Source organism: Macrotis lagotis, chromosome 1 (genome assembly GCF_037893015.1).
Source record: "Macrotis lagotis isolate mMagLag1 chromosome 1, bilby.v1.9.chrom.fasta, whole genome shotgun sequence".
Classification (NCBI taxonomy): Eukaryota; Metazoa; Chordata; class Mammalia; order Peramelemorphia; family Peramelidae; genus Macrotis; species Macrotis lagotis.
Window position 1 is genome coordinate 547,830,106 of NC_133658.1, and position 10,164 is coordinate 547,840,269.

Here is a 10,164-nt window from a genome sequence, read left to right on the forward strand (position 1 = left end):
TTTTGAAAGGAGGTAAGGGGAAAGAGGTCTGAGAAAACCATGGGAAGAGGTCTGAGAAAATTGTATATACTGTTTTTAGCCATTTTTTCCCCTCTATTGTAGTTGTGCAGTTGATATTCCAATTCAAGTACAGAAGTTTTCATATATTCCTTTTACTTCATTTCGTATGCTTCATCCCATGTTATCTAGTCTATTAAAATATGTTTGCATTCCAATTCTATTATTGAACATACTAGTTGCCCATTTCTCTCAGCTTCATGCTGTTTGCAAATTGGCTAAGCAGGCTATCAATGTTTGACTATCTCTTGACAACTAGAATTCTGGAAACTAATATCAGGTTAGATTTCAGAAAATAAGACTATTTTCCAAATGAGAATTATATGGGTAGTCATAGTTTTTTTAGGGATATAATTGCTTCTCATTATCTGTATAAATATTGTACTTCAGAAACCCAGAAATCACCACAATATTGGATATTTCTTGGGGACTGGGAATGAACTTGAGGGAATGACTTGTATAACTCCCATTAATGCTTTTTGATTAGCCCACTTAAAATCTCAAAAGTCCTCTATGATAATTTTCCTTATTGCTGAATAATTTTCATTGTTCATAGTTATTGAAGTTTACTTCAAGAAGGAACCTTAGAGATCCCTTCTTTGTTACAAATGAGGAAAGTGAAACCTAGAAAGCTAAGTAACCAGCTATTTGGTGATGAATAATAGCGTTGGCTTCTATTTTTTTGTCCTGGTTGAGTTTAAATAAGCAAAGGAAGTTCATATAACTTATGAGAATGATGCAAGCAACAAGATGACTTGTAGGACCTAATCAGAACAATAGTGACTTCTAGAGTCCATCTAGTCTATCTTACTTAATTTTACATTTTTGACACACTAGTGGAGATCCTATTAACTGAACTGATTGAAATATTGAAAAATGAGGCCAATACTGCTGAATTAATATCAGAATATTCATTCTTCAAGCACTTAATTAACCCTCTAAAAAAAGAAGGTACCTTTGCAATGGATAATTTTGGCACTTAAAAAAATGTGAGTTATTTTCCTGTGTGAGGAAAGGCAAGTGGAATTGTGGATAGATTTGATGGATTTGAAGTCAGGAAGATCTAGGTTCAATCTCAACTTCAGACAATACTAACTGTGACCCTGAGGAAAGTGCTTAACTTCAATAGGCCACAGGCAACTTTCTAGAACTCATCTTCTGGGACTCATAAACTAATTCACAGATTTAATTGCAATTTGCCTAGTAGAGGACATCCTTATACTGGGATTGCTATAGGCTGATGAAATTACAGATCCTTCACATCTGTATGAATAAACATAGAATTAAAGCATCCAAGAGTTGTAAGGGATTGTAAATGTCATCTAATCCAACCCTTAGCTGGAACATGAATCAGAAATATCTTCACATGGTGATTACTTTGAACCTTTATTTGCATAGGAAAGGAACTCATTCTTTTCTTTTCAATTTATATATCTCAAGGAGATGTTCAATTCAAAAAATAAGGAAATAATGATATTAGAAAACCAAAATAGTAAGTGGGAAATTATATTTAATATTAAGAGGGAAGTGTATTTTTCAATCATCATACTGCTTTTGCTATTTTGAAGAGTTTTTCTTTCTTTCTGAATGACCTTATTATATGTTGCAATTAAGAATAAAGAAAAGGTTCTTTTATCTTGCTTCTTTTGTGACTAGTACAGTACTAGATACATAAAAATATTTTTCAGTGATTTCAATTTAGTCCAGTTTATCCTTTGTGCTGATCTGGAACCGTTAGTTCTCAAATTCTTTCACTTTCTATTTTTGTATGAGTATATGAAATGGAGGCAGCTAGGTGTCCCAATAGATTAAGCTGCAGTCCTGGAATCAGGAAGACCTGAGTTCAAATTTAACCTCAAGACACTTGTTAGCTGTGTGATGCTGGGCAAAATAACTGAGCAACAACAAATCAAGAAATGGACTCAGAAGTAAAACATAATTATGTACGCAAATTACTTGGAGGCTGGATAAGAAGGAAGATATATTTACTGTTTTGTAGCAAGATGAAGAGAAGAACACATCTTCATTGTAGCCTTCTTTTCTGTCTTCGCTGAGGGTTTGGCAAAGAAACCAAGCTTCAAACCTAGTGAAAAATCATCTAGTGAACCCTTCTCTCAAATAATTTACAACAGTGTTACACATATTAAAAAAGGACATTACTATGTAAAATTCACTGAATGAGGAATCAAAATATTTGGATTCAGACTACTTGTTCACTACCTTTATGACCTTGAGCAAGTTCTTTCACCATTCTGGCTCTCTGTTTTCTTATTTGTAAACATCAGAAGTTTAGTCTAAATGATCTGCAAGGTCCATTACCATTCTGAAATGCCTTGAATCTATGCTTTTTTTCTACCATGTGGGACTGTCTCACAGAGCTAGTGTTACAATGTTGAGGATAAAAAAAGATCTTAATGATTATCACAAATAGAACTGGATCTGGGTAAAGTCTTAAGTATGGGCAATGCTTTTAATATGTGGTATAACAGTTAAATTTTTTCATTGGACAAAAGATAGCATCAAAGTTAGGGTTTTGTTGTATTTTGTTTTCTTCTGTTGACATATACAATAAAAGAAAGAATCTGAGTCAAGAGGATGAAAGGCAATGACCTTTCCCTCTTCAGTACATTTTTTTGGTAGTTCAAATTCCTTTCCATGGTGAGCTGAGATGATTTTGTTTATTTCTGATCTTTAGTCAGGTACTTATCTTGAGCAATGGATTATGATGTACCAAAGCTAAAGAATAAAGCCAGGATGCATTCAGTGTGGACTTGCAACAATGTCCAGAGGAGCACCTCTTTTTTTTTTTTAATTTTTTTAGCAACTTTTTAATTTATTTTTTTAATCTCATTTTGTACAAATTTTTTTTACATTAATAAAATATTCTTCTTTCCAAGTAAACAAAATACCCCTCCTCCTCCCCCATGAATATAGATAGACTTGTTTGGGCGAAAAAAGTAAAGGGGAGAGGAAAAAAATTAAAATAAAAAAATAATAATAATAATTGTAGGTATGGCCAGGTGGTGCAATGGACGAAGCAACAGCTCTGGAGCCACGAGCACCCAAGTCCACATCCAGCCTCGTAAACCCAACAATCACCCAGCCGTGTGACATGCAAGCCACCCGATCCCCACTGCCCTGCAAAAACCAAAAAAAAAAAAAAAAAAGAAAGGAAAAAAAGACCCAAAATAAAATAAAATAGTAATAATAGTAGGGGTGGCTGGGTGACAGACAGAGCATTGGCCCTTGAGCCAGGAGCACCTGGGTCCAAATCCGGCCCCAGACACCCAAAGATCACCCCACTATGTGGCCCCAGGCAGGCCATCCAGCCCTACTTGCCCTGCACCCTCCCCCAAATAATCATAACAAAAAATGTGCTTGAGTCTTTGTTCCAACACCAACAACTCTGTCATGGGTGGATCTCATTCTTTATGATAAGTCCATCACAAAAGTTATTTCCATATTTTTCCAACATTGCCATTGCTGATCACAACTCCCTCCTTTCTTATTTCTCCACTACCATGTACTCTATTTTCTCTCTCCTTTCACTATGACTCTGCTGTAGGGTAGCTGAGTGGTGCAGCAGACAGATCCCTGGTCCCGGGGCCAAGAAGCCCTGAGCCCCCATACCACCCCTTAGGCCCAGAATCCACTTGGCCCTGTGGTCCTGGGCAGGCCTTCCATTCTCAGCCCCTTGCAAGAAGTAAGAAAGAAAATGTGTTATATCTGGCCACTCTCCCCCCATGGCCCATCCTCTCCTCCTTTATTCACATCCCCACCCCTTCCCCCTGCTCCCCCCTCCTTCTTACTCCAGATGTCTATACCCCATTGAGTATATTTGCTGTTTCCTCTCCTAGCCATCTCTGATGAGAGCAAAGTTTCCCTCATTCCCCCTTGCCTCCCCCCTCCCATATCATTGCAATAGCTCATTGTAATAAAAAAAAAATCTTACGTGAAATAGCTTGGACTATTCCCCCCTCTCCTTTTTCTTTCTCCCATTCCATTTCCCTTTTTTCTATTGACTCCATTTTTACACCATATTTTATCTTTGAATTCAGCTTTCTCCTGTGCTTCAACTATAAAAGCTCTCTCTACCTGCTCTATTAACTGAGAAGGTTCATATGAATATTATCAGTGTCATTTTTCTATGCAGGAATACATACAGTTCATCCTCATTAAGTCCCTCATATTTCCCCCCTCTCCTCCAATCTCCATGCTTCACTTGAGTCCTGTATCTGAAGATCAAACCTTCTGTTCAGCTCTGGCCATTCCAAAAGGAACCTTTGAAATTCCCCTGGTTCATTGAAAGTCCATCTTCTTCCCCCTGGAAGAGGACATTCAGCCTTGCTGGGTAGTTCATTCTTGGCTGCATTCTAAGCTCTCTTGCCTTCTGGTATATTGTATTCCAAGCCCTATGAGCTTCCAATGTAGCTGCTGCTAAAGTCCCGTGTGATCCTGACTGCAGCTCCACGATATTTGCACTGTGTCCTTCTGGCTGCTTGTAATATTTTCTCTTTGACTTGGGAGTTCTGGAACTTGGCTATAATATTCCTAGGGGTTGGTTTTTTGGGATCTCTTTCTCTTGGGGATCAGTGCATTCTCTCCATTTCTATTTTGCCCTCTGCTTCTAGAATATCAGGGCAATTTTCCTGTAGTAATTCTTTGAAAATGATGTCAAGGCTCTTTTCCTGATCATGACTTTCAGGTATTCCAATAATTTTTAAATTATCTTTCCTAAGTCTGTTTTCCATATCAGTTGTTTTTTCAATGAGATATTTCACATTTTCTTCTAATTTTTCATTTTTTTGGTTTTGAAGTATTGATTCCTGATTTCTGTTAAATTCATCAATCTCCCTGAATTCTATTCTTTGTCTGAAGGATTTGTTCTCCTCAGAGAGTTTTCTTATCTCTTTTTTCCATCTGGCCAATTTTGCTTTTTAAAGCATTCTTCTCCTCAATAACTTTTTGAACTGTTCTATCCATTTGACCTAAGCTGGTTTTTAGCATGCTATTTTCTTCAGCATTTTTTTTGGATTTCCTTGACTAAGCTGCTGACTTCATTTTCATGTTTTTCCTGCATCTCTCTCCTTTCTTTTCCCAGTGTTTCTTCCAACTCCCTCATTTCATTTTCAAAGTCTTTTTTGAGCTCTATCATAGCCTGAGCCCAATTTCTGTTTTTCTTGGAGTCTTTAGATGCAGAAGCTTGTGCTTCCTCATCTTCAGACTGAGCATTTTGGTCCTTCTTGGGATCATTTGCAAAATATTTCTCAATAGTCTTCTTTTTGTTTCTCTGCTTGCTCATTTTCCCAGCCTGGGCCTGGTTTGGGGTGTTTCTTGAGCTTTTGGGACACTCCCACAAGGGTCTCAGTGTGTGAAGTTCTCTCCTCCCTCCTGGTCTGTGAATGACCATAAGCGCCCCCCTCTGCCAAGGGGCTGATGTGGGGGGGGGCTGCTGTTCTATGGGGGGGGCCTAGACTGTGGTCAGGATCTGAATGTGGTCAGAGCCCCAGAGTCCTGTTTCAGGGGCAGAGGACAGAGCTAGGCAGTCTCTCTTCACTCCCCTCCCTCAACTCAATGGGCTCATGCCCTGGGGGCTCCTGCTTACAGGCTCTGCCTGCTTCTGTTTCCTAGATCAGGGCTGGGGAAAGATGATGCTGCTTGCTGTGTGCCCTGAGGGCTGGGCTCCATGTGCTTGCTCTGGCAGAGGTCCCCGCTGTTCCCCCACTTTGTGCCCGGTGTTCCTCGGGGTGCAGCTCAGGAGACTCCCCTGCTGCTGTGAGTTGAGACCCCCAGCGCCCTGGGGCTGCCTCCAGGAGGCTGAGGTTCTTTGGCTCTGGTGGGCAACCCCTCTGGCGGGCCGCCTCTCCGACCCGACCCCGGGGAGGAGAGCCTTTCTGCTCTTTTCCAGGTTACCTTGAGTAGGAGAACTACCTCACTGGGTCCCTTTGTGGGTCTGTCTCTCGAAAGTTTAGTTAGAGTCCTTAGCTGATGAATTTTATCAGAGAGCTCCTAAGACTCAATCCCTTCTTGTCCCCATCTTGGCTCCGCCCCCCAGAGCACCTCTTAATAGAGATGGTATTGCTATCAATAAATTACTGTGAGACCAGTGGAGATTGGGGCCCAGAGAAGAGCAGAGGAGTGAGTATTGTGATGATATTACTAGAGAATAGTAACAGTAGAGCAGTATAATAGATATAAATTGCCCTAAGCCATAGTTTCTCTAGCCATATTTGTTCCTGTATTCTCTCCCTGTATGCCCTTTACACATAGTGATGTGGTAACCTATGTGCAAGAGAGGGAGAGGGATTGAATTTTTTTCTTATAATTTTGTTAGCTGTGTTGTTTTAGGATTAATGTTTTTTTGTTTGTCCTCTGGCTCCTGGTGAAGGTAAACACACTGAGAGGAGTTCATGAACTATGAACATGATTTGGTGCTGATCCACAGAATACCTTGAACTTGGAATAATTTTTTTGGAGTTATATTTGAAAAAAGGAGTATAGCAGGTGTCACAAATTGAATTTTGTTTGAGATCCTAAGATCTATAACAACAATGTCTAAGGATAATGTGCTAACATTATAGGGTGCTAGCTTTTATACTTATTCTATTTAATTAGTCTCTGGGATGTCTATCTTCAATAGGTTGTCATAACTTCTCTATGACAGACTGTTCTATGGAAGTGACCCATGGGCTGCATGCAGCCCTTAGGGGCCATCGCTAATCTCATATTGCATTATTACATTTTATTATTATGCTCATTGGTAATATGAGTTATACTGTTATTCTGAGTAAATATTAAATTCTAAATGCTACTCTGAACAAGTTTTTGTTGGGTGATGTGATCCAGAAGAGTTACAAAATTACAATCATGCTCTAGAGAACTTGATATAGAGAACATGTTTTTAAACCATGATCATCTGTCTGATGCTTTAAGCACAGATGTAGGTCTTATGTAAACTAGACATGCACAATGTTCATGTTTCCTAAATCATTTGTAAGATTTCCTAAAATTTTTATTAAAATATGGACATTTTGAATGACTTCTGATTCTGACTTCCCAAGATACAAAGGTATGGAAGAAAATTCTCCAAAAAGGGAAAAGATTCTTTTATTTCCATGAAAGGTTAGAGGATTTTGTATCATCATTATATAATCATGTTATGGGCAGAGATTTAGGCTGAATGATTGACTGTCTAAAACAAGATTAAAAATAATGAATGTCCACCTACTTTCAAAATACATAAGAATTTTGCTCTTTGAGAAGTCAGTATTCATAGAATTATAGACTATTGGATTAGAAGTTATACCACAGATCACTTAGACCAACCCCAATATGAAACACAATATTTTCTATCACATCAATAAGGGATTATCCAGATTCCACTAAATCCTATTCTGATTTAGACTAGCACTAGGTGGTAGAAAACTTTTTAATTTTGAGTTCATAGTTGGCTCCTTTTTTGCTCCTTGAATCTATTTCTCCCTATAGGGCCAAGCAAAGAAATTTATTCTTCTATGAATGGCAGTCTTTCACAAATATTTGAACATATTTTTCTTTTCTGGTTCAGATATGCACAACTCCTTCAATCAGTTCTCATGTGACAAGGTTTTAAGTTACCTTACCCTTCAAGTTGCTCTCTTCAGGATTTCCTTAATCCCTAGATAAGGTGTGATTAAGGTAAATTATAGAGAAACTAATTTCTCTTGTTCTGGAGACTCGGAATACCTCAATTTCTTTCATTAGCTTTGTAAACTACCACACCATATTATTGTCTACCTTCAATCCTCTAATCTTCTAAAAGGTACAGATTCATTTATAAATATGAACACCTTTCAATGCCACCTTTTTCCACTTTATTTATTTTGAATTTTACAATTCCCCCCTCCAATCTCACTTCCCTTACCTCACCCCCCGCCCCCCTTAGAAGGCAGTCTGTTAATCTTTACATTGTTTCTATGGTATACACTGATCTAAGTTGAATCTGATGAGAGAGAAATCATATCCTTTAGGAAGAAAAATAAAGTAATAAAGTATAGGAGAGCAAAATTATATAATAAGATAATAGTTTTTTTTTAATTAAAGGTGGGGTGGCTAGGTGGCATAGTGGATAAAGCACTGGCCCTGGAGTCAGGGGTGCCTGGGTTCAAATCCAGTCTCAGACACTTAGTAATTGCCTAGCTGTGTGGCCTTGGGCAAGCCATTTAGCCCCATTTGTGTTACAAAAATAAAACCTAAAAAAAAAACCAACAACAAAAAAATAAATTAAAGGTAATAGTCTGGTCTTTGTTCAAACTCCACAATTCTTTCTCTGGATACAGATGGCATTCTCCATCGCAGACACCCCCAAAATTGTGCCTGATTGTTGCACTTGATGGAATGAGCAGGTCCATTAAGGTTGATCATCACCCCTATGTTGCCGGTAGGGTGTACAATGTTCTTCTAGTTCAAAAATATGGAATACTTCATGAATTTGCATGTCATCCTTGCACAGGGGCCATTGCTAATCTCATTATTGTTTCAATTTTAGTATATGTGCTGCCAAAGTAAGCACCCACCTTTTTCTTTAGCCATTTTTTATGCAGTTGATTTTTTGAAATAAAGTAGAGGAATTTATATTTTTATTTGAGGCAACTTTGGTAGAGCAGTGATAGTGTCAAACTTATACTCACCAACTCTACCTTGCTTCTTATGCAGGGCAGGTCCTTCATTTCCACCAAAAAGAGGGGATTCTCATATCAGGGTGTTAGGAAAGGGCTGTTACATTTAATAAGTTCAAAACAGAAGTCATTATTTTTCTATTTAAATTCTCCTCCTCTCCCTCTCCCCCACTTTCCAGACTATTGTAGAGGGCAACACCAAGACAGTTCTAATTATTTTGTTTAATCATCCTTCCAGTCCCTTAGACTCAAAAACTAGGAGTTGTCTTGGATTCCTCACTATCTCTCTACCCCATATCCAAGCTGTGGCCAAGGCCTGGGGATTTATTTGAATACATCTCTTCTCCTCTGACACTTCTGATCACTGTAGTGCAGGCATTCATCTCTTCTTGCCTTAATTATTACAATTACCTCTCCATGGTTCTGCTTGCCCCAAGTCTCTCTTCACTCCAATACATCATTCAGTCACTCAAGTGATTTTTTTTTTGCAAGGCAGTGGGGTTAAGTGGCTTGCCCAAGGCCACACAGCTAGGTAATTATTAAGTGTCTGAGGTCAAGTTTGAACTCAGGTCCTCCTGACTCCAGGGCTGGTACTCTACTGCACCACCCAGCTGCCCCCATATTCCTAGCTGCCTCTCACTCAAGTGATTTTTAAAAATTGCAGATCTGACCATGCCATCCCCTCATTCAGTAAACTCCGGAGGCTTCCTATTTGCCTCCAGGGGCAAATACAAAATGTTCTATTTGGTATTCAAAACTTTTCATAACCTAGCCCCATCTTGACTTCTTAGCATTCTTATACCTTATTCTACAACATCTGTTTTTTGATCCAATGACACTGACTTCCTAGATGTTCCACAGACAAAGCATTCCAACTCTCAGCTCTGGGCATTCTCTCTGGTTGTGCCTTATACACTGGAATGCTCTCCCTCCTCTGAATACTGATTTCCTTGAAATCTCTCTCCACCCCCACCTGCTCTATATAAAAGTTTCCCCAGTGTCCCTTAATTCTAGTTCCTTCACTCTATTCATTATTTCTTGTATATAGTTTGCTTTGTAAATCTTATTTCCTATGAAAAGCTTGCTTCACATACATAGTGTTTGCAAATTGTCTCCCCATTAGATTGTAAGCTCTTTGAGGACAGGAATTATCTTTGACTCTTTTTTTTTTGTATGCACAGTGGCTGGCACAAGATAGGCATATACAAAAATTATTAAGATCCTTGAAAGTAATGGCCTTGTCTTCTCCTACTCTATTTTTCTAAGGTAGTCAGTGGAATGATCTGAGTCCTTTAAGTTGCATTCAATTAAATTCAATAAGCATTAATTGAGCATTTACTATAGGAAAACCATTGTGCTCAATGCTAGGATTATTAAAAACAGAGGCAACAAAGACAGTTTAAAAACCAATTCAAGGGAAGTTAGATCTCAGACCTCAGAGAGGGAGATA

At 38.6% G+C, this 10,164-nt stretch overlaps 1 non-coding gene across 1 annotated transcript; it reads right to left on the minus strand.

Annotated features, from left to right (window-relative positions):
* Positions 1-8,503: 8,503 nt before the first annotated feature.
* Positions 8,504-8,608, minus strand: LOC141510488 (U6 spliceosomal RNA). The gene has a single exon (XR_012474971.1). It is a non-coding gene; the product is annotated as a U6 spliceosomal RNA (small nuclear RNA).
* Between the last annotated feature and the right edge of the window lie 1,556 nt (positions 8,609-10,164).